General features: G+C 40.8%; 1 long non-coding RNA gene across 2 annotated transcripts in view; it reads left to right on the top strand.

Moving 5' to 3' along the window:
* The window catches only part of LOC117362547, a 68,753-nt gene extending 67,047 nt beyond the window's left edge, over positions 1-1,706 (top strand). For both annotated transcript variants that reach the window (XR_004539914.1, XR_004539913.1), the window contains exons 4-5: positions 38-98; positions 1,664-1,706. This is a non-coding gene — a long non-coding RNA (uncharacterized LOC117362547). The remainder of the gene's footprint in view (positions 1-37; positions 99-1,663) is intronic.
* The last annotated feature ends 17,528 nt before the right edge of the window (positions 1,707-19,234 follow it).

Genomic DNA, 19,234 nt, shown 5'->3' with positions numbered 1-19,234 from the left:
AACTGTGAGCAATTGAACATATCACTTTTTCACATAGTCCCCATGCAAGATTCTGCATTCCTGTAGAGAAGATGAGTTTTGGCTGCTACTGAAGCCAGGTGAGTACTGCTTCCTTTATTTCATCATGTTTTGTCTTATGCTCTCTGGGTCTCAGTGATGCACCCATGACTTGTCACTGGTGACAATTTTCTTCAGAATACTCGGCTCTTATTCATACTGTCTCAGGAACTGGGTCACAACGCTGTTGCTTGTGCAGGTCAGTAAGCTGTTTGAGAACCCATCATGCACAGACTTTCCTATATCCCAAGTCATCTTGTATTATGGAAAATTGTGAGCCATGGAATTGAGGGTGAAATACTCACGTGGATTAAAAATTGGTTGTCGGATAGGAAACAGAGAATAGGGGTAAATGGACAATACTCAGACTGAAAAAGCGTCACGAGTGGAGTACCGCAGGGTTCGGTGCTTGGACTCGTGCTCTTCAACATATTTATAAATGACCTGAAAATTGGTACGACAAGCGAGGTGATTAAATTTGCAGATGATACAAAGGTATTCAGAGTAAGGACGCAGAAGGATTGCGAAGACCTGCAATGTGACATAAACACGCTCGAGAAATGGGTTGCGACATGGCAAATGAGGTTTAACATGGATAAGTGTAAGGTGATGCATTTCGGTAAGAAAAATCTTATACAGGATATCCGGTGCAGTACTTGGAAAAAACCCCCAGGAAAGAGACTTGGGAGTACTGGTCGAGAAGTCAATGAAGCTGTCTGCGCAATGTGCGGTGGCAGTGAAAAGGGTGAACAGAATGCTAGGAATGATTAAGAAGGGGGATCACGAGCAGATCAGAGAAGGTTATCATGCTGCTGTACCGGGCCATGGTACACCCTCACCTGGAATACTGCATCCAGCACTGGTCGCTGTACATGGAAAAGGAAACGGTACTACTCGAGAGGGTCCAGAGAAGAGCAACTAAAATGGTTAAGGGACTGGAGGAGTTGCCGTTCAGTGAGAGTTTAGAGAAACTGGGCCTCTTCTCCCTTGAAAAGAGGAGACTGAGAGGGGACATGATTGAAACATTCAAGATAATGAAGGGAATAGACTTAGTAGATAAAGATAGGTTGTTCACCCTCTCCAAGTTAGGGAGAACGAGAGGGCACTCTCTAAAGTTAAAAGGGGATAGATTCTGTACAAACGTAAGGAAGTTCTTCTTCACCCAAAGAATGGTAGAAAACTGGAACACTCTTCCGGAGGCTGTTATAGGGAAAAACACCCTCCAGAGATTCAAGACAAAGACAAGTTCCTGCTGAACCAGAACGTACGCAGGTAAGGCTAGACTCAGGGCACTGGTCTTTGACCTAAGGGCCGCCACGTGAGCGGCTGCTGGGCACGATGGACCATTGGTCTGACCCAGCAGTGGCAATTCTTATGTTCTTAGCTGATATCCACAGTTGCAGCCAATTGAGACACCAGTCTTCTCAAATCAATGCATCTGCCCTGTCAATGTGCTCTGGTGTGTGCAATGTTGATAGGTGACTAGAACGACCTTTGTTGGTTACACCTGTTCTTTCCACTTTAAACCTTTTTACCCACTCATAAACCTTTTGTTGATTCATGGTGCTATGTCCATACTGAGAAAATATCTGATGGATTTCCATAGGTTTCACCTCCCTCTGCCCAAAGAAAGCGCACTACTGCACGACATTCTTCGATGGTGCAATCTTGCAATGGAGTGTTCATGTTTCTGACCTTGTGGCTGCCACACGACTAAAGGCCAAGCACTGCACAGTACATGGATGAACTATCCAACAAGCAATGTACAAGTATATATGTTGCATTTCAGTAGCTCTGTTCTGGTTATTGTCTAATTTAACAATTGTCTCTAATTTTTTATTCACCCTCATCTCTGGAGATAATGCAAGTGGTGGCTAATAAAAACTTCCACCACCACCAGCTGAATATTTACCTCATAATTTAAAAAAATATTTGGATAACAATGTTATACTGTATTTTATTGGGATTTATTAATTGTGATATGAATATTGTTATTGGGATTTATTAACCACCTTTTTCATGAAGAGATTTACCCAAAGTGATGTACAATACATTGAACAGTAATCAGATACTCTTTAAGTATTTTCCCTATCTGTCTCAGCAGGCTCACAATCTAAATGTGGTACCTGGGGCAATGAAGGGTTAAGTGACTTACCCAGAGTCACAGGGATCAGGTTGGGATCAAACTCACAACGTCAGGGTATTGAGGCAGCAGCTGTAACCACTAGGCTACTCCTTCATATATGTTCACTAGCTACTAATGAATGTATAATTTAATTTGAATATTGTCCTATCTACTCCTAGGCTTAAATCTCATTTGTAAAGCAACCATACAAAGAATTATGGAAACAATAAAAGAAGGAACAACTTATTTTATGGAAGTGTCATCATTTATCACAGCTTTTGCTTTGAATAAATGCATGAGCCATATTGGATATTACTAGAACTGAGGGCCCCTTTTACAAAGCCACAGTAATGATTCTCCTATGGCAACTGCACCAAAGCCCATAGGAATTGAATGGGCTTTACTTCATTTGCCACAGGGGAATTGCTACCATGGCTTTGTAAAAGAGGCTCTAAATGTGTGAAGACTCTGGCCCAGATGCACTAAAGCCAGCGATCGTTGCTAAACCTGTTTTGACAGCTTTAGTGACAATCGCATTTGCCGACCCAATGCAGAAAACAGCTCACCACATGGTTTTCTCCACGATCGCTAATTCTCCAATCCAACCATGTAAATAAGCTAATTAATATTGAAATGCCATGTAAACTAGTAGCGCGATTGATGCTCTAACATGGCTTCCTGATGCACAAAAAAAAGTGATCACTTTTAGCGATCCAATAAAAGTGATGGGTCAAGACCAGTCGCTTACCTGTCTAACCATAGTTTAGCCTTTTTAAATGGACACAGATGCTGTGTATGTTATACACGCACAATAGCTGCCCCATGAAAAAAAGCACACACACACACCCCTGGCCAATGATGGGCCCCCCCCAATGTCTCCCCTGATGCACTGGCACCGGGAACCGAGCACCCCACGGCAGCAAAGAAGACAGGAGTGATGCCCACTCCTGCCAAGCCGACTACCTCCCCCCACAGCAGCAAAATGGCAGGAGGGATGCCCACTCCCTCCTGCCACCAAAGGCCTACTCCAGATGCCCCTGAACCATCCCCTACCCTCCCCCTTCCCCCCCAAAAAAAAAAAGGCAGGAAGAATGCTCACTCCCTCCTGCTATCGGATGCTCCCCGAAGCCCCTTGTATCTTTTTTCAAAGATGGGAGGCATGGTCCCTCCACCTTCAAGAACTGCTGATCCATAATGGTAAGCTTTCTCTCCTCAGTGCATCATGTGATGCTTAAGGAGGGGCCCAAGGCCCTGATTGGGTCAGATGCCTAAGGCCCCCAAGGCGTCTGAGCCAATCAGGGCCTCAGGCTCCTCCCTCTGTCCTGTGTGATGCATGGGGAGAGGCCTAAGGCATCTGAGCCAATCAGGGCCTTAGGCCCCTCTCCATGCATCACATGATGCACCAAGGAGGGAAGACATATACCATTTTGGATCTGAAAGGTACTGTGCTTCCCTCCAGTGGGCATCCCTCCTGCCTCTTTTTTGGGAGAGGGAAGGGGTAGAATAGGGGATGGTTCAGGGAGACACCTGGCACAGGAGTGGACCTTCAGTGGCAGGAGGGAGTGGGCATCCCTCCTATCATTTTGCTGCTGCAGGATTTGGGTCCAGCAGAGGTGGAGGCTGACATCCGAGAGTGGCATCCATGAAGAAATCTATTCACTTAGAAAGGAGAAGTCTGGTTCCAATCCCGGCAACAGCTATTCATCTAGAAATCCTCTGGATCAAGTCACTACTCCCTCTTTTCAACAACATTCATAGAACCCAGTAAACAAGGATGGGATAGGAACTTCACTATCAGAATCCATTGCATTTAATGTGCACCGCACCCTATTGTAAATTCGCAAACAGCTGTCCTCTCCAAAAAAGTATAGCAAAAACATACATTTCACTCTATCAAAAAACAGTGCTCTACTTTTCCAGTGCAAGTCTGACAGCTTAAGTAGTCTTAAATCAAGTCACAATAGCATCAGAAAAAAAAAAGGTAAACCTGGCATGCTGCTTGGCACCAAGAACAAAACAGCACAAGTCTTTAATTGGGCCAATATGAAACAATACATGAAAACACATTAAGGAAAATTGAGAAAATAGTCAAAACAATTTACATTCCCATTATTACAAACAAGTTCACATCAAGGAAGGAAACCTAATGTCATTATTAATAGGTAAATTTAGCAAGATTCAACAAAAGTAACCAAATCTGCTGGCCCAGAGATAATGTTTAAATAAACCCAATTTAACCTGCTTCCTTTAGCTCCATTACTGGAGCCCCCACATTAGAGGAAAGAAAAGTTTCCAGATGTAATGGATCAAAAAATATAAAAGATTTGTTCTCAAATCTGACCAAACATTTACAAGGAAATTTCAAAAAGAAGACCCTCACAGTCATAATCTTTGCTTTTAACCGGGAGGAAAAAAAACCTTTACACTTCATTTGAGTGGATCTGACCACATCTGGAAACATAAGTACAGTTTGACTTCAAAAAGGTACACTTTTCCTTGAAAAGTATGATTGCAAAATCTGCATCTTTTGTTCAGTAGAGCCTAAAGACAACAATAAAGTAGCTCTTTTAATTACTGTATCCTGAGAAGATTTAAAAAAACCAACAAAAAAACATGGAAAGTTCTAAACTATCCAGTGATTGCACTATCTTGATTTAAGAATATTAAAATTTCCCTTCTGGAGTCTCTATTTTAGGTAATAACAACTTTATTCTTGTATACTGCCACACCACACAGTTCTACGCAATTCAGATGTTCTTGGAAGATAATAAAGAGATTTAATTTCAAATACAAGTTTAAGTAATATCCTTAAAATACATCTTAATTACAAGCTCTGGAAGCATTTTCCAATGCAAATGTATTAATAAACTAGCTGAAGCAGCCAAAGAAGACTGAGATAATTGAATCTTAGACTCCATCTTATCCATTCTTTTTTCAAGCTTAGCCAGTCTAGAATCTTGTTCAGTAAGCTTAACTGATACTTCCTGAGTAAAAGTAGCATATAGAGCAAGATTATCTTGTAGATTTTTATCTATATGAGTAATTGCTAAGAAAATATCCTTCAAAGAGATCTTGCTTATCAATTAATGATGACAATGATTATTTCAAAGTTTTATAAGTAGAAGCAACAGGAAGAGGTACCTTACACAGCTGTAAAAATCCACCATTCGTCAAATGGAAAGAAGAGGTATCTTCTCTGGGGGATACTCCCTCAGAGATTATGACGCTCTCCCAATTCTGGAGAAGAAGAAGTAGTGACTTGAGATGGACTGAGATTAACTGTAGGCACTAGGATGGAAATCCATTTGACCCTTATCCACAATTAGTGCAAATGTCTTCTTCTTTTTGCCTCCCTTTCACTTTCCCAATAGAGTAAAGCAAAATGCCACACTCTGCACCCCTCAAGTACTCCAATGGAGTGGGTCACACCCTTTGGGCAAGTTCCCTCAGCCACACATCCACAACCGTGTTTCGTAACAGGAACACTCTGAAGAGGAAACTCTCCAAGGGCCTCTGATGTCCCATTCCAGCAGGGTGTCCTCTCCAGTGCCTGTAAAAGACATTGGCAGCTTTTCTGGGTTCTGTGGCAGGAGCACTCTGAAGAGGAAACTTCCCAAGGGCCTCTCTCTGATATCACAGTTCTGCAGGGTATCCTCTCTGATGCCTGCAAAAGACACCAGCAGCTTTTCTAGCATGGGACCCATGGCAGGAATGAAAAAAACATAACATCATGCTTATTAACCACGTAGCCATAAGTTCAACACGGTTTACAAAAGATTATAAACAAGGAACAATATTATTAAAAACAGAAAAAAATCATTTAATCAAGTATTATGAAAAAAGATACGTTTTCAACAAAGTCCTAAAGTGTTTGTAGGAATAAGCAGAAAGCAATAACAATTGAAATTCTTTGTCATGGGAAGCTACTTGAAATGCCAACATATGTTCAAGAAATTTTTTGCTTTTACAGCCTTGTACAGAAGGAAAATTAAACAAGGCATGAGATTTTCAACTGTTTGTACGATGCTATAGAAAATCTATCAACCAGATAAAATGGAGCAGTGCCATACAGAACCTTGTAACAGAAACAACCCAACTTAAACAGGACGCAAGCCTCCATCAGCAGCCAACCTTCTTGGCTGGGCTGAGAACTTTTCAGCGGCCCCTCGTATGCTCCATAAAAACGGTAATAGTATCCAATGTGCACAACACACACTTGTAAGATTATAAAACCACACACATAAAACAAAGCACACAAATAAAAGAGGAAAATTTTAAAATATCACCCTAGCACACAAAGAAATAGAACATTCAAATAACTTAAATCAAAAGCCTCAACAGACATCCATCACTAATTTTACTCGAAGCAGCTTACAAAACAGCTGCATCAGTAACTGAATCTCATCAGCATAGATTCTGAATAAAATAATATGTTTGACCATATAAATGTTGCTAAAGGACAAATAAAGATATTAAATAGAGTTGCTGACAACATTGATCCTTGTGGTACACCAGAGGCTAACAGCTTCCAATCTGACACAGAATTTAAAAATTTAATTTTATACCATCGGCTCACCAAAAAAAGATGTGAACCACTGTCCAACCAGACCTCTAATACTAATAGAAAACAATCTAGTTAATAATAGTGTATGATCAACCATGCCAAATGCTGCTGAAACATCTTGCATAACTAACAGCATTTGACTAACATCATTAGGGCATGGAACTGAATGGTATCAAGCAATGAGACCAATAATATTTCAGTGCTGGGAGCCCTTGCAGTTGTCTATGCCCATGAGGAAGGCCACTAAAAAGGGAATAGGTGTGCAGCTTATTCCCAGCTCCATAGCCTAAACCTGGAAGTAGTTGCAGTTTCTTGTTTGGGTTTCTGCAGCAAAAGAAAGGAGCAAGTCTGATGGTACCTGATGGTGGTGAAGGAGTTAGCTTAGATTTAAAGCCTGCTTAAAGTCCCCCCCCCAAAAAAAAAAAAAAAAATGCATCTCCAACACACCCCCTTTGCTATTTGGATGAACTCAGTGAAAAAAAAGTCCCAATTCTGTCTTTTCAAAAATCACAATTTAGACATTTTGGCAAGAAAACCATCCATCTACCACTTTGTGCCTTTTAAGACATTTTTCTATTTTGAAAATGAGTGCCTTAATTTTTGCACAAAGATATTCTTTTTCTTTGTGGTGTATTTTAAATGCTGATAAATAAATAAATACTAAGGTATTGAGCTAGTTTAAGAGCAGGGCAAACAACAGTGCTATTCAAAAGATCTGGAAAAATCTCTGATAACAGGGACTGACGACAGAATAGGATGCTGGCAACAGTCTCTAGCTGCAGCCATCAGAGTCAGAATAAGGGTCAAGAGAATACCATTTGGATTTTAACATCAATAGGTAAGATTCACTCAGACACAGAAACAGGACTGAACTATTCCCAAAGGAGGTGCCCAAATAAACAAATATTAAGCATATCCAATGCAGACAACTATCGAGGGACCATTAAATACATACCAATTACATTTTTTGCTAAAATCAATTAATCAATCTTCTAGCTGATGGTAGAGAATCTGTTTTATCCTGACCCGGAACAGATATCAAAGACTAAAATACAGAGAACAGTTCACAAGAATGATTAACAGAAGCCCATAACTTTTTCCCAATGTAAGCTTTCTTACAATGATTAACATAGATTTCATAATTATGTAATGCAGCCTTAAAATCTTTCTTAGCAAGAGATTGGATGTACCCATCAATACCTCTCAAGCTTACAAACATTCCTTTTCATCTGCATCAACTCAGAAGTAAACTAAAGGGCTAGATTTCTGAGGTATAACCAAGTTATTAATTACCTTAACCTTACAGGGAACCACAGTATCAATTATCTGTTGTATTGAAAACGATCATAAATCAACTTTCCTATGCAACTAGGGCAATCCACTATCACTAACTCTCCTGCTAATTGTCAACAAACTCTGCAATGCTTATAGAGTGTTGAAATGGAGGCCCAGCATACAAATATTTCTCATGAATATTGATTAGGGTTCGCCTGGAAACCTGACTGGTTTGCAGCCATACAGGATTGCAGTTTGACATATCTGGACTCTTTTTCCTATTTCACTTTTTTTTTTTTTTTTGTGCTCTTTACCTGACATCTTTTCCTTTATTTCTCCATCTTCTCCCCTTCTAAGAATTTTCTTAACTTATGTGTTTATATCATTTGACACCTAATTCCCTTTCCTCTCTCCTTCCTTCTATCAGTGCCTAATCTGCTGTGTCACTATTGCCAGTATCTCTGACCTTCTGGTTCCTGCCCCATTCTATGGTTCTTCACTGGATGCAATCAGCTAGCAGACACAACACTGGAATCAGTAGTTTATGCATTTGTTAATGTGCATCTAGTTAGTGTGCCTTAAAATAATTAATGGGTGCCATTTGTGTGCATTAAAATTTCCACTGCATGTTAAAATTTTGCATTACATTGAATGTATGAAACACATGGAAACTGGTGAAATATCTGATCATTCTAAACATGAACCAAAAATTTAGGATTCAATATTCAAGAGAGTTTAAGCAGGCAGGTAAGAAGAAAGGAGAGACTTCTGCCTGCTTAAACCCTGCTCAACAGGCTATCCCCAGATATTCAAAAGCACTTAACTGCATATGATCGCCATGACACTGTGTGGTTAATGCTGGAGTGGTGCAGGGATAGAGTAGGGAATGAGTTGGCAGTTTTGTAATCACTGGCTATATTCAGTGACTGTACGAATAGCTAAGCAGACAGATAGAACTGCCTAGTTAGCTATATAGGCTGGCACTTACGTAACTTCTGGATCGGCAGCTGGTGCAGAAAGTTAATGTTAGTGCCCAGAAATGGCACTGGCACTACTTTACTTTATTGATGATATGCCTCACCAAGTAGTTGAATATCCAGATTAGATTCAGCTTGCGGTGGTCAGTGGGTTTAAAACTGTAGGGAAGAGAGAAGGGAGTAGAAGCTGCTACTGTTTGGAGGTAGGGACAGTTTTGGTTTCAGCTGAAACTGAGTGATAATTTTTCAGCTGCATTCATCCTCAGTGCATATGTATTTTTTAAGCAATATGTATAAATCACAACTATGCTTGCACTATGCCCAAACTCTATCCTTGAATATGCCTACACATGGGTTGCATTAAAATATGTATCTACTGGGCACTGAATATACTTTTTACACATGTAACCCCTAAGGTCATTTATAAAAGTTCTTGTACATACAAGCAAGAAGTCCTTTACAAAATTAACACCTAAAAGCTTACAATTAATTTTGGAGCTGTGAGGTTGGAGAGGGGAGTTGCACACCTGCCAAGTCTCCTACTTTCAGTGAAAGCCCCCTCCCCCTTTGGTGGGTCATCTCCCACATTCCTACCAATGCATAAAATTCTCCTGCTGAGCCACTGCCACCAGTACACCACCACAGTTGCTACTGCAGCTCCCAACAAGCAACAACAGCGGCAAACCAAGAAGAAGATGCGAGACCACAATTTTCAGGTGCATGCTACTGGCTCTACTGGTCCTCTGCCCCCTCTAATGTCAATTTGTGCTCTGAGGCAGAGGACCATCAGAACCGACAGCATATGGCTGAATACTGTAGCCCTGCACCTGCTTATTCTTGGTTTGCCATTGCTGCTGCTTGTTGAGAGCAGTAGCTGAGATAAGACAGGGGATAGAAAGGAGGAAGAGAGGTTAGAGATACTATGAAAGGACGGAATGAGAAATGATGGAAAGAATAGGAAACACTGGATGGGAGGGGGAGAAAGGGGAGACACTGGATGGGAGGGGGAAAAAGAGGAGAGTTTCTGAATAGAAGGAGGGAGAAATAAAGAGGGGAGAAACTAGATAGAAGGATGGAGAGAGAAAGAGGGAAGATGTTAGATGAAAGGAGGGAAAGAGAAAGAGGGGAGACACTGGATGGAAGGAGGAAGATATAAAGAATGGAGATACTAGATAGAAGGATGGAGAGAGAGACACACACACTATGGAAGGAGGGAAAGGGAAAACAGTATAAGGAGGACAAAGAGGGGAGATGCTGAATGGAAGGATAGGAAGAGAAAGAGGGGAGATGGCTGGAAGGATAGAAAAAGAAAGAACACACTGAATTTAAGGAGGGAGAAAAAGGGGAGATACTGGAAGGATGGAGAGAAAGAGAGGAGATAGCTGGAAGGATAGAAAAAGAAAGAACACACTGAATTTAAGGAGAAAGAAAAAGGGGAGATACTGGAAGGATGGAGAGAAAGAGGGGAGATGTTATGTTAATCAGATTTTCTATTTTGCCTTTACCTATTTAGTTCAAGGTCAGATTACATTACAAGAGATTGGGTCAGTTACCCAGGAAGTTACAATGGACAGATAAACGTGGATGTTCAATAGGGTTGCTAGTACAGGTAGATCAGTATAACTAGCTATTAATAGAGTAGGTCATAGTTACAAATACATAGTTACAAGTTCAAGTAGATCATTGTTATGTCCCAGGAATTACATTAGACAGTTTAGAAATGTGCTTTTACAATTACCGGTTCAGTTACTTCAGGGTTGGCTCCCTGTCTTGGTACAGAAATGCTTTTAGAGGTTTTGTGAACCTGAGGTAGTGATCACAAGATTGTAGTTGGTTGCAGCATTTTGCTAATTGATATTGTATGGATAGGTTAATTTGCCTGGTAGACTTTATGTTGTAAACCAATCAATATAAGGGAAAAAAACAGCCGTATTAATTAATATAGAATCCCCCAAAAAAGGACACGCTGTTGGTATGCTTTGCAGGTTGTCACAATCATCCAGTAAAAAAAATAAACCATAATAATAAAAAATCATAAACACAAAAAAGTGGAAAAAACAGACCTCACACACAGACCGCTGGGACTATACAGTACCCTAAGCCGTCTGTATCATCACTGGTCTGTAAAAAACTCCACACATACCAGTAGATATGTTAGAAGTCTCTCATACATCCAACGGACTTTTGATTCAAAAATTAGTTTCTAAGCAAGATGATAATCGAGATTCCACTGCATAAGACTCAATGTCAATGGCTACAGCTGGATGTAATAAATGTACAGTATAACATTCAAAATTTTTTCAAAATGACAGTGTGAACAAAACTATCTGAGGATAATCTGTCTGTGGCTACAAGTTCATTCTCTTCTTCAAAACTCCCATAGCAATCTTCTTCTGACAGAAAGTACTCCTTTTTTGCATCACTGACGAAGCTACATCAGAGGAAAATTCAGCAAAAAAAATCGCTCACAGATCCTAACTAACTTCCACGCAATTACAAAGTGAACTTGGCAAAACCAAAATGGCTGGGAATTTTCAACTGGAAAAGATTTCTGGTGGAATATCTGTTGGAGGCACCCTGGAGTAAGACAGCCAACTCTGCTAGGTAGTTGGGAGCACTCCCTCTCAAGATCTTAAAGACTGTGATGCCCAATTTAAACTTGATTCTTGCGGTCATCAACAGCCAATGTAGTTTCATATGGTAGGGCTGCAGGTGTTCCGATTTCCATAGTCCATACATGAGTCATACTGCTGCATTGTGAGCAAGTTGTAGATGTGATAGCAACATTTTAGAGCAAAGAATTAGTATTATATTACAGTAATCAAGATAGTATAGGGATTACACCAAAATTCGGAAGGGCTGTATTTTCTGATGGATCTTAGCTTTCTCATCACAAGGAAAGATTGTTTTATTATCGATTGTACGTGGCTTTTCACGGATAGGTGGTTATAAATTTCTAGTCCTAAGATTCTGGGAGCATAGCATGGATCAGTCAAGGGTCCTAGCCAAAGGAATTTGGTTTTGTTCTTATTTAGTTTGAGGCAGTGGCTCAAGATCATTTTCTATTATGTGGACACATGTTTGTTTGATTTTTACAGTGGTGAGGGTATTGACTAATGCAGCCATTACAGGCAGTATGACCATTATGTCATCCGCAAAGATGAAATGTTTTATTTGTGTGAGATCTAGGTCATCTCCCAAGGATTGCATTAGGAGATTGAACACCGATGGTGAAAGTGGGGATCCTTGGGGGATCCCGCTTGGAGGGTGCCAGCTATCAGAAAGTTCTCCATCCTTATGTACCACATAGTGCTGAGTGATTAGGAAGCCTTGGAGCATAAAAGAAAAGGCAAGGCTGATGTCCTTATACAATCAAGGAAAGCTTTATTTTTTTAAATATCATCAAATATAGTTCCAACAAGGATCCAGGTTTTGGCAGGAGACCTGCCATCTTCAGGAAACAAAACAACTACAATATGAAATAAAAACATCCTCTATAATAAAATCCTAAGTGTGCATGCGCACATAGGACGGTGTGTTCCCTGACAGCATGCTGTGTTCCTCTGTGCCGAATTCCATTTTCGAACACGGAGGCAGGAAACATGCCAGCGACTCCCCCCTCCCACCCTCACTCACTGTAAGGCCCGCTGGGAGAGTGCGCAGCCTCCCTGCTCTCCAGCTCCTCCAGGCATCATCTTCCACTGAAGTGGCAGACCTCTCCACAGCAACCAGGGAGCACTGTAAGGCCTGCTACCACCACTGCTGCTCTTCTGTCTGCTCTCCTCTTTAAAGCAGCCTGCTGAGGATCGCAGTCAGCTTTAGCGAACCGCACAGGTCGCACTGCACCTCAGTAGCACATTCCCTCTTATGCACGGGTTCGTATCAGAGGGAACATGCTACCGACGTGGAGAGCGGCCTGTGAGGTTCGCTACAGCCGGCCGCAATCCTCAGCAGGCTGCTTTGAAGAGGAGGGTAGTTGCGAACAACCAGGAAGCCGGATGCTGAACAGGGGGAGCAGGTAAGGGGTGCTGCTGGACAGGGGGAGCAGGGAAGAGGTGCTGCTGGACAGGGGGAAGGTAAAAGGAAGGAAGAAGGCTTACTGCTGGACAGGGGGAGCAGGGAAGAGGTGCTGCTGGACAGGAGGGAGGTAAAACAAAGGGAGAAGGGCTGCTGCTGGACAGGGGGAGATGTAAAACGAAGGGAGAAGGGCTGCAGCTGGACAGAGGGAGCAGTGAAGGGGTGCTGCTGGACAGGGGGGAAACGTAAAATGAAGGGAGATGGGCTGCTGCTGTACAGGGGGAGCAGGGAAGGGGTGTTGCTGGACACGGGGGAGGTAAAAGGGAGAAGGGTAACTGCTGGACAGGGGGGAGCAGGCAAGGGTTGGTGGTGGACAGCCAAGGAAAGAGAGAGACAGAAAGAAAGACAGACAGAAAGCGGCCAAGGAGAGAGAAAGAGAAAGACAGACACACATATCTATTCTAGCACCCGTTAATGTAACGGGCTTAAAGACTAGTAAAACTATAAACTATATAATAAAGTAAGATATGAGAGGTGAATCTTAAAATAATATTAGTATACATATAAAAGTATTATATTAAAATTTTTATATAGAATTATTAAAAATATAGATAGATAAGAAAATAATGAATAATTAAATAATTAAAAAAGAATATAAAAGGCAAAAACACCCTTACATTTAAATAGTAGTCAGATAAAATATGAATAAATAAAAATATGAATTTTTAAACCTTCCTAAGGAAACATGATAAGCCATAAGATAATAAAGTCATACCTGATGAAGTTGTAATATGGGCGTCTATCTGGCAAACTCACTTTGCACTTTGTGAAAAAGAACAAGCTTATACATCCACTTTTATTGCACTTACAATGTCTATTCACTCTAGGCATTTCTTCCTGTCTTAATTTATGAATGGTTTAGGATTTATAAAAATTTCTTATATATCCAGCTCAATAATGGCTACATATATGCTTTTACATATTTGGTTCAACATTTGCTCCATGTATGCAACAGTATCATTTTCATCTTAAACCCCATATTCACAGTTACATAAGAACCGCCATCTCCAGATCAGACCTTTGATCCATCAAGTCCAGTGATCCGCACACGCGGAGGCCCAGCCAGGTGTACACCTGGCGTAATTTTAGTCGCCCATATCCCTCTATGCCTCTCGTAAGGAGATGTGCATCTAGTTTGCTTTTAAATCCTAGGACGGTGAATTCCACAATAACCTTCTCTGGGAAAGCATTCCAGGTATCCACCACTCGCTGCGTGAAGCAGAACTTCCTGATATTTGTCCTGGACTTGTCCCTCCCCAGCTTCAGTCCATGTCCTCTTGTACGTGTCACATTGGACATTGTAAATAACTTATTTTCCTGTTCTATTTTGTCGATTCCTTTCAGTATTTTGAAAGTCTCAATCATATCCCCTTGCAGTCTCTTCTTCCCAAGGGAGAACAATCCCAGTATCCTAAGTCGTTCCTCGTATTCCAAGTTCTCCATACCTTTTACCACGTCTCTACACCCCCTTCAGCAGTTTTATATCCTTCTTTAGGTTGGGAGACCAATGTTGGACACAGTATTCCAAGTGTGGTCTGACCATTGCTCTATAAAGCGGCATTATAACCCTCTCCAAACTACTCATGATTCCCTTCTTTATCATGCCTAACATTCTATTTGCTTTCTTTGCCACTGCCGTGCATTGTGCTGATGGTTTCAGGGTCCTGTCTATCAGTATACCCAGGTACTTTTCTTGTTCGCTCTTACCCAGAGTTGCACCTGACATTTTATACTCGTGTTCTTTGTTCTTTCTGCCTAAATGCATTACTTTGCACTTTTTCACATTAAACTTCATCTGCCATTTCTCTACCTGACACAAGTCACTCTAGAGTTCCTCGCTAGCCTTCTGCGATCTGATTGCCCGGCATAGCTTTGTGTTGTCTGCAAACTTGATGATCTCACTGGATGTTCCTTCTTCTAGGTCATTGATGAAAATATTAAGATGGGCCCAAGTACCGAGCCCTGGGGCACACCGCTAGTCACTTTCTCCCAGTCTGAGAACTTCCCATTTATGCCCACTCTCTGCTTTCTGTTCTCCAGCCATTTGTCTACCCATCTTAGTATATCTCCCTCTATTCCATAGCTTTGTAGTTTCCTGAGAAGTCTTTTATGTGGAACCTTGTCAAACGCTTTCTGGAAGTCCAAGTATATTATGTCCACCGGTTCTCCACTATCAATTTGTTTGTTCACTGTCTCAAAAAATTGAAGTAAATTCGTCAAACATGATTTCCCTTTCCTGAAGCCATGTTGACTGGCTCTCATCAGGTCGTGTGCATCCAAGTGCCGGACTATGCTATTTTTAATCAGTGCCTCAATCATTTTTCCAGGGACAGACGTAAGACTCACAGGTCTGTAGTTACCCGGTTCTCGTCTTGATCCTTTTTTGAAAATTGGCGTGAAGTTCGCTATCTTCCAGTCGTCCGGTATCTGTCCAGTTCTAATTGACAGGTTGGCAAGTTTTTGCAATAGTTCTCCGATTTCAACCTTCAGTTCTTTTAAGACTCTCAGGTGAATTCCATCCGGTCCAGGGGATTTGTCACTTTTAAGTTTGTTAATCTGGTAGTATATCTGGTCCAAGTCCACTTCTACTGTGGTGAGGCTGTCCTCTTTTACTCCTTTGAACATTTTCACTGCTTCTGGTATTGTTGCGGTGTCCTCCTTCGTAAAGACAGACGCAAAGAAGGAATTTAGTCTGTCTGCAATTTATTTGTCTTCCTTGATGTACCCTTTTCTCCCCTAGTCGTCCAGGAGTCCCACTGCCTCTTTTGCGGGTTTTTTCCCTTTTACGTATCTAAAAAAGGGCTTGAAATTTTTGACCTCTTGCACTATTTTCTCCTCATAGTCCTTTTTGGCATCCCTCACCGCCTTGTGACATTTCTTCTGATCATCTTAGTGTTTGTTCCAAGCTTCGGTTGTTTTCATGCATTTCCATTTTTTAAAAGAGTCCTTTTGTTCTTTTATGGCTTCCTTCACCTCTCTAATAAGCCATGCCAGTTCTCCTTTGTCTTTAGTTTTCCTTTCTTTGGAAATCTGTGGAATGTAGAGATTTTGTGCTTCCATGATAGTATTTTTCAGTAGGGACCATGCCTGATCTACCGTTTTAACTTTGCCCATCTTTTTTTTGAGCTGTTGTTTCACCATGGCTCTCATGCTATCGTATCTTCCGTTCTTAAAGTTTAAGGTCGTGCTTAAGGTTTTGGTACGTTTCCTTTTCCCGATGTCAAGCTTAAAGTTGATCATGTTGTGGTCGCTTGTCCCCAGCAGTGACTTCTACTTCTTTTGTCAGTCCCATAATGCCATTTAGGATCAAGTCCAAGGTGGCATTTCCTCTCGTCGGTTCTCCCACCATTTGTTCCAGGAAGCAGTCCCCTAGCGCTTCCAGGAACTTGGCCTCCTTGCCACAGTTCAAGGTTGATCACGTACTGTAATCTTTATTGAGTGGGTATTAGGATGTCGTACAGTTGATCACGTACTGTAATCTTTATTGAGTGAATATTAGGATGCTGTATATGGTTCAAATAGTTTTTTCATATACCCAATTATTATTTTCATTTAGGTTTCACTAATAGCCTATGATATTACAACTCCATACCATATTACAACTTTATCAGGTATGACTTTTATTCTTTATCTTAGGGTTTATCATGGTTCCTTAGGAAGATTTAAAAATTCATATTTTTATTTATATATATTTTTATTTATACATATTTTATCTAACTACTATTTAAATGTATGGGTGCTTTTGCCTTTTATATTCTTTTTTGCTCGCTTTATTGGGCAAGGTTAGTCTCCCTCTTTCTCTGTTAGGAAGCCTTGGAACCAGGAAAAAAATGGGCCACTGAATCCAAAATCGCTGATGATCTTGGACATTTGATTGAAATCAATAAGTCACATTGGAGTACAATTGCATTGTGACCCTTGCTTAGTAGTTCTTTTCTGTACGTTACTAGTGCTGCTACCACTGTCTCAGTGCTGTGATTTTTCCTGAATCCCGATTGTGAAGGATGGAGGATATTGAAGCGTTGTAAGTAACATTTGAGTTGTTCTGTTACATATCCCTCCAGCATTTTGATGAGTAGGAGGATGGAAACTACTGGCTTACAATTGGTCACATCAGAGGGGCCGAGTTTTGGGTTTTTGGGAATGGGCGTTAAGATAATTCCTCGTCCTGATTTGGGAAAAAGACCTGTTTTAGGTGATAGCTGAGTCACTCGGTTATTTTTCCTATGGTTGTTAGAGTGGCTGCTTTGATCAGGTGTCAAGGCGGGCAGGTGTCAAGGCTGCAATATGCTTTGGAGTATTTTAGGAGAAACCGCTTTATGTCTTTGAATGTAATCTCTTCAAAATCATTCCAAGATCTGTCTGCTGATATTTCCATAGGTGGTTTTGTTGCAGCAGGTCTGACTGGATTGGTTGGGGGTAGCTAGTCTCATGTGGATTGAATCTTTGTTTTAAAATAGTTGGCTTGTTCTGGGGCTGTCAGAATAGAGGGGTTTTGCTGTTTGTGATCTTGCTCATGTTGGTAAGGTTATCTAATATTGAGAACAATTTGTTGATTTTAAGATTATCTTTTGTGTAGATCTGTTTAGAGTAGTACTCTTTCTTCTTTTGAATCAATAGTGATTTATATTCTAGGATTTTCTGGTGCCACTTAGTCTTGTTTTCCGGGGATGAGTGTTTATGCCAGTAGCGCTCAGCTTGTTGGCAAGCTCTTTTTAGGAACATACGCATTGAGTCGAACCACTTCTCTGATGATGTTTGGATTATTTTGCTGCATTGCAGTGGAGCTAGTTTGTTTAGGGTTGTTCATTGATCATTTTCCAGTGGTCTAGGAAGTCTTGGTCAGGAATAGGGAGATGCTGGATAGAAGGATGAGGAGAAAGGAAAGGAGGCACTTGATGGAAGGATAGAGGGTGAAAGAGAGGAGATGGATGGAAAGGGGAAGAAAGAGTGAAAGACTGAAGAATCAGAGGAAGAAGCATAGGGGAAGGAAAAGCTGAAAAGCTGTAGGTAGATGAAGTAAAAAGAGGGAAATTAAAGACCAGATAGTAAAAATGAATTAAATATGGACAGAGAGCCAGAAAAATAAATTGAAGAACAATGAAGACAGAAGAAAATGACAAATGGACAGGAAACCCTGGCAAAAGAGATAAGAAAAGATGAAGGAAAGCAAAAAGTAGAAACTGGGTCCAACAGAATTAGAAAAAGAAAATTACCAGACAACAAAGATAGAATCAAGAATGTAGGGCTTCTTTTACTAAGCTGCAGAATGCACTAATGCATGGTTACCACAACTTAAAATGCCTTATCTACTACTAACAATTCTATTATTAATTATTTCTCAGAGCATGCTTAGATTCCACAGTAGCACTGACATCTGCATGTGCTTTCCACATGCTAAAAAAACAGATTCTAGTTTTTAGTGCTGAGGGTGAGTCAGGGGATGGAGAATGAGTGTGTATTGTGATAATCAGTTAGTGCAGCTACAACTAGGGTTACCATATGACTCTAGATAAAGGAGGATGGATTGAGACATCCGGGTTTTACTTCCATCGATGGAAGTAAAACCCAGATTTCTCAATTCATCCTCCTTTTTCTGGAGCCATATGGTAACCATAGCTACAATGCCATGAACTAACCAATTAGAGTGTAGTTAGCCCTTACTTCCTACAATGTAGGGGCTCACTCACATGTTTATGTGAAAATTGGTACATGATTATTAATTTTTAAAATTGGCCATTTTATCCATGTGGAAAAAATGGCCTTAGCATGTGGGAATGGCTCATGTAAGCATGGGCTAAGGTCACTTTTTGCTGCAGTTTGGTGAAAGGGCCCATTTATTATCAATTTAGGATAAAGTAATGTGGTAGCTGTGTTAATAAAATCAATCCATACAAATAAAATACAAAATGGGAAAAATAAAGTGATTCCTTTATATTGGACTAATTTTAATACGTTTTTTTACTATCTTTCAGAGACCAACACTTCCTTCCTCAGGTTAGGAGAGGATGCAATAACAGCAACATACTATTCTGACTTGTCCTGAAGCAGGAGGTTTGGGCCTCTGAAAGTAAATAGAAAAAATGTATTAGGCTAGTCCAATACAAACGTATCATCTTATTTTCCATTTTCAAGTGCCTGAACTGAGCATACACAGGA

The sequence above is a fragment of the Geotrypetes seraphini genome, chromosome 6 (assembly GCF_902459505.1).
Source record: "Geotrypetes seraphini chromosome 6, aGeoSer1.1, whole genome shotgun sequence".
NCBI lineage: Eukaryota > Metazoa > Chordata > Amphibia > Gymnophiona > Dermophiidae > Geotrypetes > Geotrypetes seraphini.
This window is presented reverse-complemented; position numbering and strand designations above follow the sequence as displayed.